This window comes from Nannospalax galili, unplaced genomic scaffold (genome assembly GCF_000622305.1).
Source record: "Nannospalax galili isolate Female #2095 unplaced genomic scaffold, S.galili_v1.0 scaffold359, whole genome shotgun sequence".
Lineage (NCBI taxonomy): Eukaryota > Metazoa > Chordata > Mammalia > Rodentia > Spalacidae > Nannospalax > Nannospalax galili.
Genome location: NW_008347042.1, coordinates 5835584 through 5860983, shown reverse-complemented (window position 1 = coordinate 5860983; position 25400 = coordinate 5835584). Strand labels below are relative to the sequence as shown.

The 25400-nt window shown below is 36.2% G+C and overlaps 1 pseudogene; it reads right to left on the bottom strand.

Annotated features, from left to right (window-relative positions):
- Nucleotides 1-24018: 24018 nt before the first annotated feature.
- LOC103742407 lies at nucleotides 24019-25084 on the bottom strand (annotated as a pseudogene).
- Nucleotides 25085-25400: the final 316 nt, after the last annotated feature.

Below are 25400 nucleotides of genomic sequence, written 5' to 3'. Positions count from 1 at the left end.
ACACACACACACACACACACACACTCACACACACACACACACAAAGACATTTTCTTAGTAAATTTACTTACAAAAGGATATATCTCAAAGATACGTACTATAGAGTTCGATAGACAACCAGACCTAATAAAATCTGAAATAAGTAGTTAATATACTTTTCAGTTTCAATCCAAGAATATCTTATGACTTGAATTAATTCCCAAATTTAAAGATTAAAGCATATATAATAATATAAATGCTTTTGTTCCTCTTTAAAGAAAAAATGGGCTTAAATAGGACTGGCCTTATTGGTTTTTAAAGGTAAGAATATGTTCAATGGTAATGGTCAGGTGTGGAGCCATCTGGTCAGGGTGCCTTTGTTAATGCTGACCTCTAATTTCTTTTTCATTTTCTGTTGCAATTGAAGAATGAGATTTCCACTTTCATTTTTGTTGCTTTTAAGAATTTCCATTTTTTCAGAAGGCATCCATTTTGTCTAAATTTTCAAATTCCTACAATTTAGCTGGAAGAACTGCTTATTGATTCTTTTCATTTCTCTTGGTATTTCATATTAGCCATTCTTGATCTGGCTTAGGAGTCTATATTTTGGTAGTAATTTAGAGAGCTGCTTTACTTTTTGTTCCACTAAATTTACAGTTGATTTATGTTTTAATTTTCTAGTCTTGCTTTCATTTTGTTTATTCTCTAATTTTGGAATATATAATTGTTTTTATTTTTTCAAATTATTTAATGGTCCAAGCCACTAAGCATTGTAATTTTTCATAGTACCACCAAGCCCACTTAGTTCATGGACTATTTGGTTAACATATTTATATAAATTTTTATTCTCTGAATATCAACACATCAACTTGTAAGGCCCCATTATTAATGCCCTATTAAATATATAAATATAGGATCTTGTCACATGATCCTGTATAACAGTATATACTTACTGGCATAAAAAATTTTATATGAATACTCTCAGCTACTTTACCTCATGTGACATCCAAACACACAATTAGAAATCACCACAGAACTGCTTAACAATACACTGCAAAGCAAATCAAGATGAAAAACAAAGCTGAATGCTAATTTTGAAACTACCTCATAGCGAGATTTTGTAAGCTTGCTAAGCACGCTGTGCCAGTCAAAGCCGCTGCCGACTTTTAATACTCATACAATACCAAGGATTTGAGAGACATTCATTTGGAAAGGAGAACATTCTTTACAGAAACAATATACCTTTTTATCTTTTCTCATATTTTTAACAAATTGGCTGGACACAAACTTTCACTGTATTGATTTAATGACCTATTAGAAAAATATGGAGAACAAATGGATAATAATTGATCATTGCCTTGTTCTTTAATGACTAAGTATCATCAAATTCTTTGAAACATTAGGCTTATAAAAACTAATGATCATCACATGATCTAATTCCTACTTGGATGAATGTTGTGTGCCTCAATTCATTCAAAGCATAATATGAAAGTGGTTCAAACTGAGAACAAACTATTTCCTCTGTTTGAAAACAGGGTTTGAGGGCTGGAGAGGTGGCTCAGCAGTTCAGAGCACTGCGTGCTCTTGCAGAGGACCAAGGTAGCATCCCAGCGCCCACGTGGTAGCTATCATCTGTTATTCTAATTCCAGAGGATCTGGTGCCCTCTTCTGGACTTTGGAGGTACTGCATGCATGTGGTGCATTTACATGCCGGTAAAACATTCATGTACATAAAATGAAAGTTTAAAAATTGATAAAACTTTTTAAATATCCAGAGTTTGGCATCTAATAGACATATCTTCCTGTTCAAATAACTTGTGCAAGATTACAGAGATTCACTTAAGGGAAATTATGAAATAAATAAGTAATAGTCACATTCTAGGAAGAAATTTACTCTTTGCAAAATGTCAATGTAAGCTCAAATATGTGAGAATCAATAGAAAAAAACTGAAGTTTACTAAATTTAAAATTAACTTTAAAACACGGGTATTTTGTATGCCTTCAAGTCACAATTTCAAATACCATCAAGTAATTTAAAATATGACGTATAAAACTTTCAAAAGTCACCTTACAATATGAGGCATCAATATGGGAATAAAGAGGGAACATTAGAGAGAGCACACATGGAAACAGTTGATAGAAATTTGGGATTTTCCTGGGAAAGGTTAAATTCATTATAAGATTTTTCTCAATGTAAAATTGGAATGATTGTCAATACATATTTGATATAAGAATGAGTTAATAATTTTAAAGCAATAAATAGTTTTGAAATATATTCATATAATTTAAAGTATTTATAGGAAAAAATCATGCCAAACAGTCAGAAAGAAGTCTTAGAACTGAATTATAACACTAGAATACATGCTAAATATTAAAGGATGCCATAAAGCTACATTAGGTGAAATCATAGCAGTCAGGCTAGGATAATGACTCAGTAGCCTCAATTATAGAAACATTTTTATTGATTAAAAATTCTGAACATGTGTATAATGTATTTTGATTGAATCCATGCCCCATTTCCTCCCTCCAACTTTTTCCATACCATGATTTTTTTGTCCCAACTTCATGCACTCTTTTTAAAACCTACTGAATCCACTAAGTGCTGTTAGTATGTGTCTGGGTGTGGGGACATCCATTAGAACATGGGTAACCTACCCAAGGCCACATCCCTGGAGAAAACTGATTCTCCCCCCTACCCAAGCAACCATTCATTCCCAATAGCTTCAGCTATCAGTGGGATTTTGTGAGCCCCTCCCTCATCTGTGCTGGAATTTGGATTGACTTGATCTTCTACATGCCTTCACCAGAACCTGTGAGTTCATGAGGCAGGACAGATCTTAGGCCATAGAGAACCTATTACTATTTTTTCAGCTAAATGGACATAGTATCGAGCTACCCTGTCAATACTTACCTATATGTCCATGGAGTATGCAGCACTCAACCCTCAAAAAATCTTCTATTTGCTAAATGCTTATTAATACAGAGACTCACAACTGGTAAAAGTATAGGAACCAAAAGACAGTGGAGTGTTCAGACCCAATATATATATTATGACATACTGTCCTTGGTTGTTTATCTTTCAACAATAATTGAAGTCAAAGGGAATAGATGATAGATGATAGATAGATAGATATCACATGTTGACTATCTGGTGGTAGGTCTTTGGAGACATCATTGAGATTAAGTGAGGTCAGTCATGAAGGCAGGTTCCCAGTATGCCTGGGATGCTCTCTGCCATACTACAATGAAGTGGAGGCTAAGCAGAACCTGGCACCGTGCTCTTGGACTTCCAATCCTCCAGGACAGTGCATCAAACTTCTAGTTTTTATAATTACCCAGCTTCAGGTATTCTGTTATAGCACAGAGTGCCTTACACACAGTAGTAGCATTTGGTACCTGTTGACAAGAGTATTTCTTGTTCTCCTGGAGATGGCTTTTCACAGACCATAGCTTAAGTCTGATTACCTTAAGAGATGCTGTGAGTTCCCTGCGTATTACAACACAAGGCTCTTCCAACTGGCTGAGTATGTGTGGGGCGGGGGTCATTCTCCTCTGCCTGCACTGATGGCCAGAGAGTTATATCTATCCCTCAGACCACTCAGGCATTGTGCTGTATGAAAAACCGAGGATCCTTACTCCCATGGGTGGGATAGACAGAGGGAGTGTTTTCTATACTGTCTCCCTGTTAGATTTAAGTTCCATTTGCCCACAATAGAACTGGCTTAATAATGCTTCTGCTGTGGTTTCACAAATGCCTGGAATTCCAGCTCCAGGGAATCTGGTACCCTCTCCTGGCCTTTGCAGACACTGCACTCACATATGCATGCACACACACACACACACACACACACACACACATGACAGACAGATGATAGATAGAGAGAGAGATAGATGATTGAATAGATGATAGATAGATAGATGATAGATGATAGACAGATAGATGATGATGATAGATAGATAGATAGATAGATAGATGATAGATAAATAGATGATAGATGATAGACAGACAGACAGACAGATAGATAGATAGATAGATATTGCAGTGTGTGTGTGTGTGTGTGTGTGTGTGTGTGTGTGTATGCCTGACATCCCCTTCCCACAAGGCTCAGGGATCTATGCAGAAGAGGGGGTACAAAGAAATGGAGGTGGAAAGACTGTAAGGGTCAGAGGTTGTGGAAGGCTGCTGCAAAGTAATGTGTTGTGGACATGTATAAGTATATATTTGCAAGAGTAGCTGACAGCTGCTATACCTATATAACAGCCCTGGAATAAATATTGTGATACATGCAAAGTACTCTCTTATTTTGCAATTTATGTTATCACTAGATGGCATTTAAAGAGGTTGGAGAAAGGGAGAAGGGTGTGAAGTGCTGTCTTCTGAGCTTCACGTGGCCACTGTAACCATAGCATACCAATGTGTTGCCTCCTTTAGGCTTTTACAAGACTGGACCTAGAAAAATATGAACAGCCAACTTCCAGGTAAGATGGAAGACTATAAGTCTCACCGCTGAAACTCAGAGAGAGAAAACAGTGAAGAAAATACATAGTAAGCTGTTATTCTACAGAAGACAAGGTCTGTAAATGAACTTATATCAGTATAGATCTCTGTGAAGGCACAGGCAGAAAACCTGAGAATCAAATCCCAGCTACAAGCCCCGTTGCCTGGGAGTAAAGCTGCCCTGGGGAGTACCATCCCTCCCTTGCACCTGCCCTGAGGGACCAGAAGTGGCCACTGTGGAATGCAGAAATCCAAGGGCATTTTCAGGAATGGACTTAACATCCCCTCCTGCCCTGCCCACCAGAACCTCAGAATGCTGAAGCGTCAGAGACCAAGAGTTCCCACTTGGTCCTCCTGCACACAGCATCACATGGATCCTGCTACAACCAAGGGACCTGAGAACTTCATGTCTCAACTCAGCTCAGGTATGCCAGAAATTTGCTACATAGGTATTCTTTTCAATCCCTATTGTTTATTATTTAATTTCCACCTGTGCATATGTCTTAGGATGCTTTGCTTTACTTTGCACACTAGTCAGTTGGGCCTTAGGACTATTATTTTTGTTTCTCCACCTGATTCACTATAAGGTGCATCTCATCCATTCCCACCTTATTCATACATCTTTTCTTCTTTTTCATTCTTACCTTTTTACTTCTTATTTATAACCTTCCATAGCCTTAGAAACTTCTAAAATTTGTAAATCCATACAGCATCCTTCCTAGCTATTTAATTTACCTCAGTTTTTGTTTTCTTTTTAAAGTCAATCTGCAACTCAACTGTTATCCTTATCCTCCTCACTCCCTTCCCATCAATGATCCCATTAACTGAAATTTGAGTATAGGACACACTTGGTGGTTTATCTTTCAGCAATTATTGAAGTCACAGTGGCCACTGTTGTTTACTGGCTAGAGTGACATTGACTTAGTGGCATCATCCAGTAGCTGTGGTTGTTCATAGTTAATATTTCACTTGAGGAATAAAACAGAGTTGACACCAGTTACCCTGAGCTTAGGCTGAGGAACTATTTTCTGGATTTCACACTCAACTCTACTAAATACAAGTCTGACGTGAACATTGTGGATACTTCAACTGAAAGAATATAGATTATGGAAAAATAAACAAGCCAAGCAAATAGTACCAGATATGTAAATCTCAGAACACTGAGACAAGAAACATGAAAAACTGAAACAATGTCTTCCAAAATTTGTAAATCCTATCATCAAACTGTCCAGTAAGAGTGGATTAGAAAAAATCCAGATAAACAACTCAATCGAGCTATTATAAATATGTTCAAAGAAATCAAGGAAGAAAATTAACTGAATGAATGAAGGAATATGATACAAGATAAGAAGGAAGGATTCAACAACGAGATAGTAAAGAAAGGCCAATATGGCCACCACTGGAAGTGAAAAATATATGTAAATAAAAAGCTCTGTGGAAAGTTTAATAGAAGGGATCGAGGAGAGGACAGAACACCTGAGACTGAAGAGAAGCCGGAGGAACTGGAACAAACAAGGACAAAGATAAAAGTGCCAGTCGGAATTTCACAATATATGCAACACTCTGAAAAGAACAAGAAGGAGAGGAATCTAATTCTGAAGACATAGAAAACAGTTTTGAAAGAATCAAAACAAATGTTCTAAGAGATGTCAATTCAGATACAAGAGGCATTTAAGACACCAAACAGGCAAGATCAGAAAAGAAACTTCCATCATCATATTACAATTAAAACTCTAAGCATGCAAAAATAAAAGAAAGCTATTGAAAACAACAAAACAAAACAAAAATTAAAAAAGAAGCAAATCACACATACAGGAATACCTGTAAGATTAATACCAGACATACTCGTAAGGTTAGCAGCAGACTATCCAAATAAAAACTTGAAAACCAAGAGGACCTGGACAGATGCATTGAACTTCTGAAAGACCGCAGCTGCCAACCCAGACTGCTATACCCAACAAATCTACCTGTCATCATTTAAAGAAAGATAAAACCATTCCAAAAGACACGTGAAGGGACAGCGAAAGATGCTCCAGCAAATGGACCCGGGAACCAAGCAGGCATCACTGTTAACAATATCTGACAAAGAACATGTCAAACCAAAACTAGTGAGAAAAAATAAAGATGGTCACTTCTTTCAGATTAAGGGAGCAATCCATTCAGAAGCATTGCCATATTAAACGTTTGCATAAAACTCAGGTTCAAACAATTTCATAAAACAAATACTCTTAGATGTAAAGCCACAGATTAACCCTTACATAATAATACTAGGTGACTTCGGTATACCACTCTGACCAATTGACAGGTCTTCTTAACAAATATAAGGAGAAATATGCAAATTAAATTGACATTCTAGATCAAATGGACTGAATAGACATCTAGAGATAATTCATCTCAGCAAACCATGGAACTTCAAAATTAATCATATATTAGGACACAAAATAAATCTCATCAAAGATAAGAAAATTGAAATAATTCATTGTATTATATTTGATAACAAGGGAATAAAACTGTTAACTAACAGTAAGAGAAACCATGGAACATACACAAAGTAATCTAGATTAAGCACCACAGTATTGAATGATTAATGGGTTCTTGAAAAAAATCAAGAAACAAAAGAAAAATTCCTGGATTCAAATGAAAATGAAAATATAATATATCAAATCCTGTAGTATAAAATGAATCAGTACTGGGAGGAAAGTTTATAGCTCTAAGTGCCTACGTAAAGAAATCAGAGAGACTGCAAACAAATAACGAAACACCTTAGGGTTCTGGAAAAAGAGGGAGCCAAACCCAAAATCAATAAAGGAGAACTGATTAATATCAAGACACTACCAACAACACAAAGATCAATGAAACAAAAAGCTGCTTTCTTGAAAACACAAACAAGATTGGCAACAAGATTACCCTTAGGCAAATTAGCCAAAAGAAAAACTGAGAAGACCCTAATCAATAAGATTAGAGATACAAGAGATGCCCTGGACAGCTAAAGCGGCTCTGAGTAAAAGGAATGCTGCGTGAGTCATCAGATAGCTATTTTCAAGTCCCACCAGGAGCTAGGTAATAAAAACAGAATGGTACTGGAACAAAACAGGTACTAGATCCATAGAACAGAATGGAAGACCCAGATATAAATGCAAGCACCTACAGCCACCTACTTGTGCCAAAGACGCCACAATGCACATTGGAGAAAGAGAGCTTCTTTAAAAAAAACGCTGCTGGGAAAACAGGATAACTACACATAGAAGAACAAAACTAAATCTTCGTCTCTCACTCTGCACAAAAATCAACTCCAAATGGTTCAAGGACCTCAACGTAAGATACGAAATTCTGAAACTGCCACAGGAACAGGTATAATGTACATTTCAGAAAAAACCATAGGTAAGGACTTTGTTAATGGGACTTTAATCTCTCAGGAAAAAATGGCCAATAATCAGCAAGTGGGAACTCAGGAAATTAAAAGTTTGGTACAGAAAAGAATTTTGAAAATTGCCCTGTTCTGACTTTTTTCTGGTTCTCTGTCTAGAACTTGTAATGCTAATGACTCTTGCCTTTACTTCTCTCTCCTTCACATCTCCTATTCACCAGTCAAGGACTTTCTTTCCCCCCTACAGATAAGAGTTATGCAATTTGGGAGTCTTTTAGATAGACCCACTGAAGAGGTAACAGGGTAAAAAGATCCCAAAGAAATGTAGCCAGTTTCTTGGCTAAAAGTCAAAATGTCCTTGGGCTTGTTAGCAACATACTCTGTTCCAAAGGCCAAAAATGTCAAAAGTATTTGGGAGCTTGTATCTAATCCTTAAAAGATTTTAGGGTTACCTCTTCAGAGGGGGGAATGTTAGAGTACCCAAAAGCCCCACAAAAATAAATAAATGAAAGAAGAAAAAAAAGAAAAGAAAAAGATAATAGTGATGAGGGGATGTGGGAGGTGTTGGAGGGGAGGGAGTGGGCATGGACTTGATCAAAACACCTTATATGCACGTATGAAATTCTCCATAAAGATTTTGTAAAAGTTAAAAAAATAAAAAAGAAATAAAGAAAAAAATGCAATGTGTATATGCAGTGAAACTTTATTCAGGTGTAAAGAAAAATGAGATTATGAAATTTGCATCAAGAAGGTGGGAACTAGAAAATATTGTACTAATTGATGCAATTAAGGACCAGAAAGACAAATGGAACACATCTTCACTCATATATATCTTAGTTCCCAAGTTTTAGATTTATGTCTTTTATTTGGTGATAAGTCTCTAGAGGTCAGGAAACTAGAAAGAGCCCATGAGAGGGGAAAGAAAAGAGGCCTTACGAGGTTAGATGTAGTAGAATACATATGATACAAAGGTGTGTAGGGTGACTATTTGGGGCTAAAGATTTAAATGGAGAAGGGGACATACACAGGAGAGAGGAGAAAATGGAAGTAGTTTCACTTAAACTAAACATTTATGGAAAAGTGCTTATGGTACTCCACTAATTTGTGAGTTGACTAAAAATATAATTTATAAAAGGAGTTTGAACACTGGTACTCTGCATGGATTGACCATCCTTCACCCAGAAGATACGGGTTATTAAGTGAAAATCTCAGTGACAGGCCTCGCAACAGCTCTCTTTCAGTTATTTGTCAGAGGAAGCCCTAGAAACCACCCTCAGAATAAACACAGTTTAGCCTATTGGCATTGCTCTTGGTTGCCCACCATAATGGTATGATAAGACCCTATTGTTGAAGACACAATAAACTTTGGTTTCAGAACATGGAGAAATTAAATACAAACTGACCTGAATCACAACACACAAACACACACACACACACACACACACACACACACACACACACACACACACACACACACACAAACACACACACCACACCCTGCTTGCTGTCTGGCTTTCATTGTACCATAAGTGCTATGTAGACTATTGGAGAAAAGTCATCAATAGTGTTAATCAGTGGTGAACTCCAAATGCTACAATACCGACTTACTAGGCAACACACTGGTACAGTAGTGGCATAATAAGGGGGATAATCAACCCCCATCATCATGGTTGGATTTGTGACCTGCCCCACAGGAAGTATTTCATGACTGGTAGTGTAAACATGTTCATGATCTCACGGGCTCAGAAAGTCTTCAGCCCTAGGGGGAACATGCTTTTGTTGTTTTGTTAAATGAACATGTTGTCAAACTTTATAAATTCTAAATATTGATCTTTAATACTCAGATTAGTGCTGGTCTCAACCTTAGCCAGAGAAGCATTTGTTGTGGGCAGCAGCTAATGCAGAGATACAAAACTGTCAAACTGCTGAGAATAAGTGACTAGTGAGTGCTAAGACTTATATGACATATTTATATCAAACACCACTCCCATCCTCCCAAGGCTCATGGATGGAAGAGGTCACAATATGGATGGAATAGTCAGATGATGGCAAAGAATACTTTGAAATGTTTCTGGACGTGACATGGCTGTTGCACTCAGGAACTCACTGTAACTATGGTTACCTGCACAAGACCTGCACAAGACCTGCACAAGATCAAGCCAACATGATCAGTAACCATTTGAAGAGGAAGCCCTGATTGGACCACTGGGTTACCAAAAAAAGAGGGAACATGAAATTAGGAAGGGGCTGTGTTGAAGGACAGGACAGGGGAGCAGGAGAAATTTGGGGGCAGTTAGGATCAAGATATATTGTGTACATCTATGAAATTGTCAAAGAATATAGAAAAGATACAAAGATATATTTTGTTTTTAATTTTTGTCCTTTTTATGTGTATGAGTGCTTTGCCTGAGTGTATGTAAATGCTCTGTGCATGCAATGTCCACCTAGTCCAGAAGAGGGCACAAGATCCCCTGAATCTGGAGTTAAGAGTGATTGTGAGCCATCATAGGATTGCTGGGAATTAAAACCAATAGCTCTGCAAGAGCAGCCAGTGCTCTTAACTGCTGAGCCATCTCTCCAGCACTTGTTTCAATTTTTATTTTGAGACAAATTCACACCAAGTTTCCTTGGCTGGCTTTGAATTCATTCTCTCATTTTGTTGTATAACTTATAAATATGGTGTCTCTTAAGTACAATAGAATTCTTGCAATTTCAATGTGTAGTATTCTAAGGTCATCTATTGTATTTACAGGATTCTGTATTACTAAGCCTGTCTACAGGCTAAATGAAAACATATTTCATTGAAGTTAGGGACAGATGTTAGTCACCATTTGGTCTGGGAACCCAACCCAGATCCTCTGCAAGAGCATCCAGTGCTCTTAACTACTGAGCCATCTCTCCAGCCCCATATTTTTACATACATAAATGTTTTGCCTGCATGTGTGTAAGTGTATCACATGTATGTAATGCTTGCAGAGGCCAGAAAAAGGCATTGGGTCCCCTGGAACTGGAGGGTTGTTAGCAGCTATGTGTGTTTTGGGAACAAGACTTTGGTCCCCGACAAGAATAGCCAGTGCTCTTAACCACTGAACCATCTCTCCAGCCACCCAAGATTTTTGTTTATCTGTTTTTTATTTTTTAAAAAAGAAGACTTTGCCTGCCATCAGTCAAACATGGTTTAGGGAGGGGCTTACTTGGCCCTATCCTTCTTGCTAAAGTATTAGTTTCTGGCAGATTCGTGGATTTGTGAGAAGATTCCATCATTGTTTTCGGGTATATATGCATGGGTGAACCCACCAGTTTCCCATGGAAAGTTCCAAACCAATGGTCACACAGAAGGCCCTAACCGTACTTAGTGGGTCACAAAACAAAACAAAATAAAAGGACATAATGTGGGAAAGGGACCTATAGGGAAGAGGGCTGGTTAACAGGAGTAGAAGGGAGATAAGACAGGGTAACCAGAATGTATTTTAAACATGTATGGAACTGTCAAATAAGAAAACAACAAAAAAATCACCATTATCATTTGAAACCTAATAATATTTCAAAAACTGGTTTATAATTTAAAAAATGAAAGTTCCTAATCCAAATACCCTTATAATCTCCACAAAAAATATGTTTGAAACTTCTTAGAATGCATATTTCAAGTTCAAAAATGTAAACAAGGACTTGAAAAGTAGTTCAGTTGGTAAAGTGTTTTCCTAGCATGCACTGGGTCACTCACCAGTGCTGTATACTGTGGACAAGGCATTACATACCTCTATTCTCAAAACATGGGAAGTAGAAGCAAAGCAGGTGGATCAGAAATTCAAGGTCAAACTCAAGGTCAAAAATTCAAACTACACATTGAGTTTGAAGCCAATCTGGATACATGAAACTCTATCTCAGAAAAAAAAGTAAATGAAAATTGTTCAGCCATGTGTATTCTAGAATAAATCAAGGATAACATGTTGTCTTTAGCACAACATCAGTATGGAAGGTGGAATCTCTTGACAAATAGGTCTTCTAATGAAAATACCCATGTAAATAATACAAAGTTGTTTAGAAGGTTATAAAGCAATTTAATTTGACCTTATAAATATTTTAGATTTTCAACACTGAAAATTACTCCCCTAAATCCTTTGAGGCTGTCCAATAACCTGAAAAACATAAGTAGTGCTAATGTCTTTAATATGTAAAGTGCTCTTGTACACTTATGAAAGAAAACGACCTAGAGAGAAAATGAGTATGAGATGATGTACCTAAACTGCTGGCCCTGCCCCGGCCCACTGGCATGTGGACAGCGGCTCACTGTGCCTCCCAAGGACTGATTTCCTTGATAACTAAAACACAGAGCTATACATTGAATACCTTTGAGGTATCCAACTGATGTGCTTTGTGGTTTTGTTCTACCAGTTTTCCCAATTTAATCTATATCACAAAATAACATGTGTAGCTACATTAAACAAATAATTCTCAAAGAACACAAAATAAATTGTAAAACTGTTTGATATTTTCAAAGATGTACAGCATGTTAAGCAGATAGTCTCAACTTGAATCTGTTAATAGCCACTGGGCGTTGTTAATGCACGAACCAGAAGAGATATTTAACAAATGTGGTTTTTACTCAATCATTAGAATGCATGCTATAAATATTTAATTTGCCAAAGAACGAATCTAGAGGAAACAGTCCAGTATTTTAATTACATAATTTTCCACCCAATGTGATCTCTCTCTCTCTCATTATTTTTGATGTTCTTTTTTATATTGCAATGATGGGGATTATTTACTCAATTATGACTAATCAGATAGCATTCCTCTTTCTGACCTTCCTAGTGGAAGAGGAGATACTCTAAGAGACATTAGTCTCCCTTCCTCTGTTCATCAGGCTATTGTAACAATGTCCCCCAAAGAGTTAAACCTTTCTCAAGAATCTAATGCCAAACATAGGAAAGGACTGAAAACCTGATGGCAATCTAAGGAGGAACTTGCCTCCATGGAAGAGATTTCACAAAGTACTGAAAACTTATCCATAGATAGAAAGAGGAGAGCTGAGACAGTGATGTGTCAATGTAGAAGACCACACCTTGAACTGACTGCTTGGCTCTGCACAGCCCTTGCCTCTGTTGAAATCTAAATCTCATCTCAGTATCCAAAGAAAGTTCTGAAGATTGTTGTATCCTTTGATTTGTTCCCCTTTGGTAACAACTGCAATATTAACAATATGGGGGAGACTTCTAAAACGCTCAGTTTAATGGATATAGGGTGTACTATTATTACGTTTAAGCATTAAAGTTTATATTTCTATGGGAATCTTAAGACAATTGATACAGTCTAAAATACTATTTTCATTATTAAATTTTTAATGTTGAATTTTTTACAGATTTTAGTGCTTTATTTCAAATGTACTTTGGTTTTATCTTTTCCCTGAGGTTTCCCAATAATTGGTCTATCTGAGAACTAGATTTTTATATTTTTTCAAAGACCACAAAACTTCCTATTTATTCTATAAAAAATGTTATTTAGGAAAATTACAACAATTTAATGTCTCTAAGGATGAAAATGTTTTAGTAATGTTCAATAGCTAAGAAAAGTTGAATAGAGTATATCTGATAACTTGCTTAATTTCCAGTGCATAAATAATATTCCAGTATCACAAACTGCCTTGTAAAAATGGAGGTGGCTATTTGAATGTTTAAAAATAATAACTTGATAATAATGGGAAATGTTTTGTATGCGTATCTTTAAAACTAATTTAGCAGTGTACTAAATTTGAATACATAAGCAAGAAAACATGATTTGCTCACCGTTGCACCTCTGCCCGAAGGAAGCAAACCAAACAGAATTCTGAATAAGAGATTTTTTATTTTAAAAAAGGAAATTCAAATTCAAAATCCACTCAAATATAATTTGGAAATCACAGCTTCTTTGATTGGGTTTATAAAAGACTACTCCAATTAATGAAATTAATTGAAGCAAAGACACATTTGGAGATTTAATTAGCTTCTAATTTTCTGAAGCTGTCTATAAGTAAGGAAACGCATTACAGTCATCATGAATGATAAATTTTTTCCCATCTTACAATGAAAATGGAATGAAGAGGAAAGGTACGGGAATGGGTTACTTTCCACAAGAGGAATAAAAACAAAAGTTCAATGTATGTAATAGGAAAAGAAACAAAAGCCAATGCTCTTTACCACTCTGATTAAAACAAATTAATGCTCCAAATTTCTATTCTTAAACTACTGTAGGAAGCACTGGGTTTCTGGGGCATTTGTGTAGGTGTATATTAAATATCCGGTCATTGTTCTGCCTTGCAGATAGTTGGAACACAATTCTTACTCAACCTTTTCATAGTTTCTGTGGCTCTTCCCATTACCGTGATGCATGGCAGGTGGCAACACTGGGCAGGTCAGGCTCACAGTCCTGCCATCTCATAAATCTCAGTGCATATAATATGTTTACTTAGCAGGATCACTAGTGAAATTTATGTATCACTGAGATGAATTCAGCTAAGGTTATAGTCATTTAAGCTACTCAGAAAAATATTGCTTTGTTACTGCTGTTAATGTTGTTCCAGGACTGTGACGATACATAACATTCATTCTAACAGTCGATCAGTAGGATAAGAAAAACTCACAATTAATGCTTACGTTTTACAAATATGTCAAAAATATGAATAGTAGTGTTGATGCGGGATAGCTAGACCTAGAAAACTAAGGAGGACAAGGGATGAAAAAACTCTGTCATCCCAGAAATCTGGTTTTTACTTTCCACTAACTGAGTCAAGCAATCCCCACACTGAGAAGTAGAGTGAACAATATGAAGTTGACCTACAGAGACAGTGCTCATTTTTCTGAGAAACATCCAAGGCAAGAGTGTTGAAACAGCTAGTAAACCCTACTCAGAGCCAAGTTTTGTGTTTCCTTTAAGTTTAACATTATTAGCCTTCGTTTCCCCCCCAAATCTGAACAGTGGACATATACCACATTTTCATATCATTTTCAATGAAAAATTATTTAAGAAAGATTAATAACCCAGGCCATGCCCATCTTACTTAAATTTTAAGTGTTTCTTAATTTTTAAACTTTGATTAATCTTTGAACAAGGTTGTAAGGTTGAAAGTTTCATCCTTTGAACAATGTAACTTCAAAATCTCAAAATCATATATATATATATATGTACTTGTTAATATGTTAAAACATTTTGTTCTGTCTTTCTGTCTCTGTCTTCTGTCTATCTCTCTCTCCCCCCTCTCTCTCTCCCCCCTCTCTCTCTTTCTCTCTCTCTCCTCTCTTTCTCTTTCCTCTCCTAACTCTAAAGTATGTACTATCTCTTTCACTGACTTTGACTTAATAATCTCAACCTTGTTTCATAGTAACTGGGCCTGAAATTATTTTCTACAGCATTATCAGATCCCAGTCAAATCTGGGCAGAGGTCATGGACAGTTTGGGTTTGTTTCCGGCTTCTTTTTTTTTTTTAGATGAATTAAACGAACTAAGATATCTAAAGCCCTCCTGTATCATTTCAAGCAAATTAAAGTTGATCAAATTGATCATTTCAAAATTTATCAAATGTGGCAAGTTTTGAATGAATAGATAATTTTTAAATGTGTATGAATGTTATACCTGCATATGTATAAGTGCAACCCCATTGTGCAGTGCCCATGGAGGACAGAAGAGGATGTCAGCTCCCCTGGAGCTGGAGTTACAGATGAGGTTTTTTTAGCCACCATGTGGGTGCTGGGATTTGAACCAGGGTCTTCTGCAAGAAAAATCAGTGCTCTTAGCTACTGAGCTATCCCTCCATCCCATGAAGAGATAGTTTTTAATTCTAAGGTTGCTAAGGCACTTAAAGGAACATTAGCTATTTCTTTTTGCAGTGGATAGTAATTCACGCAGAAACTCACAGCTGGCCAGAGTGCAGACAATGAGTAACTAATCAGCCCTAAAGAGGACCTCTTTATCATTTTCTCCAATGTGGCTAAGTGAACATTGGAGAAGGGTTAGGGGTGGGGGGAGTGTGAGAGTCAGAAGTTGGAGGGACCCTTGCAAAACGTGTCATCTTGATATGACCAAGCCACTGCACTCATGAACTCTCAGCAGATTTGCCTACCCAGTGCAGAAGATCAAGCCAGTCAAAATTCCAGTCAAGATGGGAGAGAGGCTCATGATGCCCTTCCCTACCTGAAGAGCTATTTAGGCAATTGTTGGCTTCTGGGTGACTATCAGTTTTCATAAGAAAAGTGTTTCCTGGTGAGGCATCCACACTCCAATGGATGCCTTTCACCAAAGCACATACTGACAGCACTGATTGGAGTCAGTGGGCTGTGAAGAGGACAGAAAGTTGGGAGGTGGATGTGGTAAAGCACATCTGGGAGGAGGTGAAGCATGGTGGAGGAGGATGTTATCAAAATACATTGCATACACACGTGAAACTCTAAAATATTAAATGAGAAATATATATATATACATAAAATATCAGCTAACCTATGTGACTCTTGATGTCTTAAAACAATTTAACTGCATTTATTTTCTGTGTCTCTACAACAGTACACATGTGCAGGTCAAAGGATAGCTTTCAGGAGTAGATGCTCACTTTCTACCTGGTGAGACCCAAAGTTGAGCCATCTTGCCAGGCCCAGAAATGTTTTAATGTCATTTATACAAATGTATCTGCATTTGTAAAAAGTCAGTGACATAAGGAAAAAATAGCAACTGTAACCTTTTATTTTTCATAAGTTACTGAAAGTGACTTGCTATACACTAAATAACTATTTCCAGGTATATTTGAGAAATTTCAATCAGAAAAAGTAGAACAATGATGCGGTAAAGTACGTAATTTTTAACATACACTAAAGATTTCCACAAGTAACTCAGTAAATCAGTTACTTCATATTAGATAAAAGGAATAATTATTTAGATAATCATTGTAAGCTTTGATTTAATTTGGGAAAATAAAAGAATCACTTTTTTTTTGTTAAATTCTTCAAGTAAAGAAAACAAATATCCTGACTTATTCTTGTCCCTTAAGGCAGTAATTCTCAAATATTTATCATAATCCAGAATCCCTAGGAAAGTTGATTTGTAGGGCAAGGTCTGAGGATTTGCAGTTCTAACAGGTTCCCAAAGGATGCTGATGGGATTGGTACAGGACTCTACTTTCTGGGAACTGGGTTTATATTAACATTTCTAAACCTTCAGTAACTTAAGTTCCAGCCCAGAAGGCAGTGAGATCTCAGTCTTAGACTTCAGGACAACAGCCACTCTTCCAAAGCATGTTCAAAATTCTTTATGAAATTTTTTAATTTCAATATATTTTATTAGTCTTTATCAACTTTAAAATCTCCCTTTTTAAACATTCCCCCTTGAATTTATTCATTACATATTTTTATTAATTCTTTGAGAATTTCATAAAGGTTTTGATAATTTTCTTTCTCTCCCCCAAATTCATCACAGATCCAGATCCACTCCCACCTACCTACCCACCCAACTTTGTGTTCACTTTCATTGTTTTTTTCCCCCATCCAGTTCAATACGTGTTGCCCTTTCTTTAACCAGTACTGGGAAATCAAGCCCAGAGCTTTGTTCACGATGGGCAAAATCTAAAGTAGGCTTCTTAATTTATAATCTCAAAATATTATCATTGTGAATTGAATCGGTATATTTTCTCTTAGAAGCTGACCCAGGTTTGCTAACATCCTTCGGGTATCTCTTTCCCCATAGGTTACCATTCACTTTTCAAACCTTTTTCCTTATCAAACCTGGCAAACAATCATTCTAATCAGAAAGGTGACACAACTATTCCCACTGGAAGTTCGTTTCTTATTCCTTGTTCGAGGTTCACTCTCCTAGGCTTTACTGTAGTCTGATAGGTCATGTGTCAGTTAATATGTGCACAGCATAGCCACCATGCACCGTATAGTCACACGATTGCAAGGTTATTTTCTTTGGTCTTCCAACAAAATGCAACAGTTAAAAAAGGTGCAACCACCATAATCACCATAAGGAATCAAATAGAGCTCCTTTACATTCTCGTGTACATGAAGAATATATGTATCTACAATACAAAACTATATAATATGCAGATAGAAATTTTTCTAAGTTCAAATTATTTAATACTGCCTTTTAAACACAAATCAATATTCTTAAAGCTTTTTATATTCATTCAACATTTTGATGAAGAATTTCACCCACTGTCTAACTGCATTATTGAATAACCCAGGGAACTTTACAAACATTCATGCCTGAGACCCAATCCTGGAAGCAATGATTTAGTTTTCTAATGGAGGTTGACAAATATCTACTAACCAGTGATTCTAATGTGCAGTAATTATCAAAACAAAATGCCTTTCTAATCAACTTACAGATGAAATTTTTCCTAAATGTTCTTAAGTCATTGAAAAGAAACAAATTTGACCACAAAAGTTTTTTGTGGACACAATTTTCTTTCAATGTGCGAGTGTTATCTCTGCATATATGTAAGTGCACCCATGTCATGCAATGCCCATGGGGGACAGAAGAGGGTATCAGAAGCCCTGGAAGTGGAGCTATGGACAATCGTTAATTACCATACGGGTGCTGGGATTTGAGCCTGGGTCTTTCACAAGAACAGCCAGTGCTCTTAACTGCTGAGCCATCTCTCCAGCCCTGGATTCACAATTTTTTTTTAATCATGAAGTTACTAAAAAAAAAAGGTTTTTTTTGTCAAACACAAGTATTTGTTGTCATAACTGGTAAAAGGTAAAATCCCCAACAGATGCTCATTTGGCTGCCAGAGATCATTTCATCTGATTTATAGTCCTCAGAGTGACAATAATAGAAGCAATTTCAGATAATTCTCTTACAATTTGATGAGTAAAAGCAAAAGATCATGCTATGTTAGCTTTATTTAGAAGCTCAGACATTCTAATGGTTGTCACATGATTCAAATAATAATGAAGAGTGCTGTGGTGCTGAGGTTTACACCTGATGGACATCTATGTGGAACAAGTCCCCAGTAGTAACAGAAATAAGGCTATGATAAAAGTGAATGACAATGAAAATATCACGTCACTCGATATAGGAAGAATTTAGAAGTATAAGTGGCAAAACTTGACAATAGAACAAGACTTTAATATGCCAATTAATACAAATGAAAACCATCAAATATGACAGGGCTTAAGTTAATTTTGTGTGTTTATGTGGGTTTGTTGGCTTTATATTTGCTATAATAGTCTTAAAGTCTTAGATAATTTCTTTTTATTTTGGTAGATTCTGGTAAGCTTGAAGACAGCTAGATCGAATGTCTACTGAGAAATACCAACACTTCTCTAAAATAACATACTTTCTTTCCTGGGGCATGCTGTTTATCAGAAAGGACAATTTAATACACTGACATCACATCTTGCCAAGTAAGATGTATATATTACTTATGTGCCTTGTTTATACAAGAAAATAACCTGGCAAAGGCCATATAAAGAGGGAAGTGTTTATTTCAGTTTATAGGCAAGAGCATGAAGCTGTTCCCCACAGTCAGGAAACAGACAGGAATGAATTCTAATGCTCGCCTCTCCTCTTAATGAGTCTAAAAACCAGCCATGGAAGAGTGTTACCCACAGTTGGGAGAGGTTCTTTCCACTTCAATTAACCTAATTTTGGTAATTTCTTATGGGCAAATCCAGAGGCATCCCTAATCTAGATAATCCTCATAGGCTAGTCTTCTAGGTCATTCTAGATCCTGTCAGGTTGACAACCAATATAAACCATCACATTAGAAAATATTATGAAAACATAATATTGAAGATAACCCTAACAGAAATGTAGAATAATTGAAAGCTATTTCACACTCCCTCTTTTAAAAGCATAAATAGTGTTCAATGGTCTTAGCTTTGACCTCCTGCACTGCAAATCATTAAGAATTTAAGTATGAACTACCTACCAGATTGAGGCCTATTTTACATCAAACAATAATGAAAAATATGCAAGAAATTTTAGTATTTATATTACATAAAAATAAATATGGTTTTAAGAAAATTCTGAAACAGCTTCTATAATTTGCAATAATTTTATGAATTCAGAGATGAATTACTTTCTGTTTCAGATCCTGCAGAGCAAATAGTTATTAAATTTTCGTTGTTCAAAATTTTCAAAAAATGATGAATAGAAGGTTATGAAACCTCAGCTTTAGTATACTTTCACTTGAATGTGAATATTGAGTGATTTGTTCATCCTGTGACTGACTGGACAACAAAGTAGCTCTCTTCAGCCTGCATTTCAGTTTTTTACTTAGGTAGACAAAGGAATAAAAGAGAATTAGAATAATTCCTAAGAGCAATTTAAAATTTCTGTGAAATCAGACATCATGCAACAACCACATTGGAAAACTCTAAGTTATTCATTAGAGCTGCATATATGCCCGTCTATGAACAAACAATTATAGTCCAATTTCTGTTGGACTGTGCATGCACTGGCAACTGATAGCTACTGGGAGAGCGAAAGTCAGTTTTCTTTAAGGGTATGATGACAGGTTAACCAGGCTCCAGGGGATGCACCCACATTTAAAAGCATCTGGGAACACAAATTGGACTTGATGAACCTTTAAAATAATAATAATAATAATAAAGGACATGAAGTCAAGGTGTGGTAAGGTGAGGGTGGACCTCAGAGGAGATGTGGCAGGATGTCTGAATATGATCAAAATATATTGTATGAAATTATCATAAAATAAAAATTAAAAAGAAATAAGCTCATGCATCAACAAAGACACACAGAATGATACAATAGCTCTGAGAGTCCATCAAAAGAGAACAGCTATTAATAAATTGTGAGCCTCATGTAATGGGCATTAAAGAGTAAAGAAAGCAACACACCACATTTAACACTGTGGAAAAATATTGCATCGTGTTAAGGAAAAAACAAAAAAATCAGACAGAGCAGACTATCTTTTATAGGATTCTATTTATGTTAAGTTCAAAGGAAAAGCAGCATTACCTTGTGGCTAGAAACTGATCGTACTGGGATCATTGTAAGGGTATACATATGTTAAAATGCATCAGAGTGTACAGTGGCAATCTATGCACTTTAATCTAAGATAATTCAATTAAACTTTAAAACTGTGTATAGTTGAGTATTCTTTAGTCACTCAACTTGTCTCTAGATAGTAATAATATAATGAATGATGTTCCCTACATACCCAGCAGGTGAAATAAATCCTATATTATAAGTATTAATACAAGACATCAATATTCTCTTTCTAAGGAAAACAAACCCTTAAATGTGGATTCATGTAAAATAATAAAATAAATTTGTTGCTCTTTATTATTTTTAAATGTAAAATGATATTAAGCCATGTCTTTAACATTGAGTTTTCTGAGAAACCAAAACTGCAGGGACATATAACAATAATTAATTCTCTAACCACTGGAACAGATTTTCCCAAATGTGTTTCCAAGAATATCAGGGGTGATAAAAATATCTTTAGTTCATTTAGTTGGGAAAGTTTAGGTAACGCTAGTTTGGAATGTTCCTTTTGTGCACTGTGCATTTCCATGGTGGCATATTATGTAGTTTTCTACAAATGATGTAATCAGACTCCATTCTCAGAATAATATTTTATAGAAATCATTTTCTCTGAGAAATGTAGATTTCTGGGAGGAAAATCAGTGGTTTATGATATCAAACAAAAGGAAAAACCATGAGATATTGAAGAAAAAATTTTCCTAAGTACAATGACAAGGTCCTAACTGGAGCAGATGAACCCACTCTGTTCTGAAAAGGGGTATGTTTACTATGATAATATACTTAAACAATGAATGAAACTTCACAAACGTAATGAAAAGATGATTTAATTGTGTTTTTCTAGAAAACTCAGTTATATGTAGCACCATGTTTTAAAGAAAAGTTTCTATATAAAATCTAAAAATCTGGTAAAATGGGTGAATTATCGTGGTAATAAAAAAGATTGTCCAGGAAAATATATATATGGTACATGTATAAAAATATTATTGTATTTTATTCTTTAAATATCATTCTTAGGTATTAGAAAAACCATACCTAATGTGTGGGTTACCTATTTATTCTTTATTAACAAGTCAGTTTTATTTCAACTTTAATTCTTAATGATGTTTTTACAAGGTTTTTAAAATGCATCTGAGTTTCAAAATATTTAATATATTCTTCTGAAAAAACCTTTTGAACTCTTCCTCAATCTTCCTTCCTCTTTCCCTCTCACCATTCTTTCCTTCCTCTCTCATTCTCTCTCCTCTCTCTTTCTCTCTCTCTCTCTCTAATGCAGTAAAGTAGAGTCAATGCACATTCACATATGCTGGTCAACTGCTTTACCAGTAATCTAGTTCCTAGCCCCTGCATTCAGATTTCTAGATTTATTTTGTTCAAGTATGGTGTTATCCTTTCAAAAAAATGGCATTTTGAACCAACTAATAAACAAACAAATAACAAAAATCAATGGAAATAATAATTTTAAAAGTAACTAGGTTTTAGAGAATAATCTTAGGAGTGGTAATACTTCCAAAGATTTAAATTTGCTTAAACAACAGAAACATTTAATTCAAATGCAACTTTCTTTTAATGTGGAAAAGTTATTTAATTGAAAAATAGAAAAGTCTGCCAGAATACAGTTTTAAGGTAAACTGGTTCTTTATATAGATAATCTAGAGTGGGTTTAAGGTTAAACATTTTCATAAAGCAATAAAACAACAAATGAAGATGGGTTTGAAGTTATACTCTACAAAAAAAGAATGAAACAGTCTGTCAGAGTTTAATGTCCATATATGTGGAATTTGTCATCTTGAGAGCTAGTTACAGCACAGACCTGGAGCTTCCACAGGGAAAGTGAAAGTTACTTTAAACATAGCGATAACATCACTGCAGTACAGAAAGGTCTTGTTCTACATACAAAAGCAGTTCCATAAGAATAATTTCTTAGGGAAGGGGATAAGTCCATGAAATATTCAGAAACCCAATGCACTGAGTTTGCCAAAAGCATTATCTTAAAATCCAGTGTCTTTAAAGTGCTTTCATGTGGAAATCATGATGGAACATAGAATACAGTTTCACATCCCCACAATGAAATTTTCAAAAAAAAAAAGAAAAAAAAAAACGTAGATTTTGCAGAGTTTGCAAACTTAAGTTATCTTGAAACTATCTTGTAAGCTGCTCCTTCCAGTATTTTCATCTCAATAAAACCAGCTGTGAGCTCACTTAGTTTCAAGGACCTACAAAACGACATCTTGCTTTCTTTTTTTCTTTTTCTCCTGGTAACTTTCATCATCTTTGTGGGAAACATACCTAAGCAAGTGATGTGTTTTAAAATTATAAAAAATGCAGAATATGTACAAACAAAACTTTTTTAAAAAATTGCTTCAGATACATGTACATCTACTTGGGTATAGCTGAAATTGAATAAATATAAAAGTTTTGGTTCAAAAAAAAATGTTTTCCAAGAACCTGAGACAACTTAAAAGCTGTACAGAGAGTTCCTGGGGGGAAACCTTCTCTTCACACAGAGTATTTCCAGCATCAGTCTACCGTAATTATAACACAGCATTTTGTCTAATCAACAATGATCACCCTTAAAACTGTTGTTTCTGAGAAATTAAGTCAGTACTGCAATAAAAAATAATTTGCCATAACAATGGCTTTGTGTTTTTTGGATCTCTTCAACATTCTTTATCAACTCATTTGCAACTGTAAAAAGAAATACTATTATTATTTGGGGCTAGAGAAATGGCTCAGCAGTTAAGAACACTGGTTGTTCTTGCAGAATACCGGGGTTCGAATCCCAGAACCCACATGGCAGATAACAACTGTCCAGTACCAGGGTATCCAACAGCCTCTTCTATCCTCCATGGGCATTGAACAACATGGATGCACTTACCTACATGCAGGCAATACATGCATACACATAAAATAAAAATAATAAAATATTTTTTAAAAAATTAAAAACATTTGTATCCTGCTTTAAAAAAATAGTATTTGCAGAATTCAGTTTTAAATACATTTCACAACTCCTAGAGTTTTATTATAAAAATTCAGAGCTCATAGCTTAAGTCCTGTTATCAAGTGTCCTTTCTTCTGTTCCCATGCCTGTACCCCTACAGTGTACAGTTCAAGACTGCATTCTTTCTTGACAAAAAGGAAAATCAAATTCATGTTCATGTGCGTTAAACGCCTTCTTTACTAGCCTGAAGATGACTCATGCTTCCAGTTCCTGTCTGTAGGCCTCAGCTTCCTGCTCCTTCTTAGGAAGTTGCTGTGGCTTCTCCATTTGCTTCATCCAGCTGTTTCTGAAGAGCTTCTCTCTCTTCTATTGCTGCTTCTTTCTCTTCTATTATTTCGATACACTATCTCAGCTGGTGGCTCTTCACTGATAACAGTTTCTTCTGCAATGTCTGGTACTGTCAATACTTGCTGCCATCTGGCGTAATCACAATGATGGACTGACCTATTTCACTTGGTGGAACGGAGTGCAAATTTCCAAGCCGAATTCCATCTGTAACTGTCGTGATGACTTGCTGACCTTCTGAAGTAACTACTTGCTGAATTGTACCATCCACGGACTCTTCAGTAACCACTTCCCCTGTGGCCACTACTGGAGTTTCTGAAGAACTAGACAAGGAAGCAGATGCTTCAGCTAAGGCAGCTAACATGGCTAATACTGACGTAGAAGAGTTACTGACATGGGGAGAACAGCAGGTACTCCCATTTCATTTACTGCCTGAGATGAATTTTCTGAAGCTACCAGACCTCTTAGGTTCACCACCCCTCCAGGTCCAATGATAAACTGGTGTCACAGCATGAATTGTCACAGTGTCCAGACTCTGGGTTTGTTTGGTTCTGAATAGCAATCTGTAATATCTCTGCTAAATCTTCTTTTCTGCTGTCTATTGAAATACTAAATGCAGTTTTACAAAATTTACTGTGTGTACATCAGCGCCATATTTAATTAGAAGTTCCACCGCCTCTTGATGATTATGATGTGTCGCCCAGTGCAGAGCTGTCATCTTTAACCTATCTTTTGCTTTGACGTCAGCATCATGCTTAAACAAAACCTCTACTATGCTGGCATGGCTCTCAGAAGCTGCCATGTGTAATGGTGTTCGGTCCAGTTTGGTTCTGGCATCCCGACTTACACCAGCTTGGAGTAGAGCCTCTGTAGTGGAATAACGCGTATACTGTGCTGCCAGAGAAAATGGAGACGTTCCCAGCCAGTCTGTAGTAAAAGGAGCTTCATTTGCCATCAAAAATACAAACTGCATCATCTTAACCTGCTAGTGCTGCTCCTAAAACTTCTTTCCCAAATCTACAAGGGACACCTGGAAAAGCTTAAGGACCAACAGCGGCGGAGGTGTGGGGGGGTGGGGGACTAAGGTGCGTGCCGGGCTGCTGCAGGGCTGCCATATGCCATATGCCTCAAATACAACTTTTTAAAAAAATATTTTTATTTTATTATTTTTATTTTATTCGTATGCATGTATTGCCTGCTTTTAATGTAAGTGAACCCGTGTCGTGCAGTGCCCGCAGGAGGACAGAAGAGGGTGTTGGATCCCCTGGAACTGAAGTTATAGACAGCTGCCA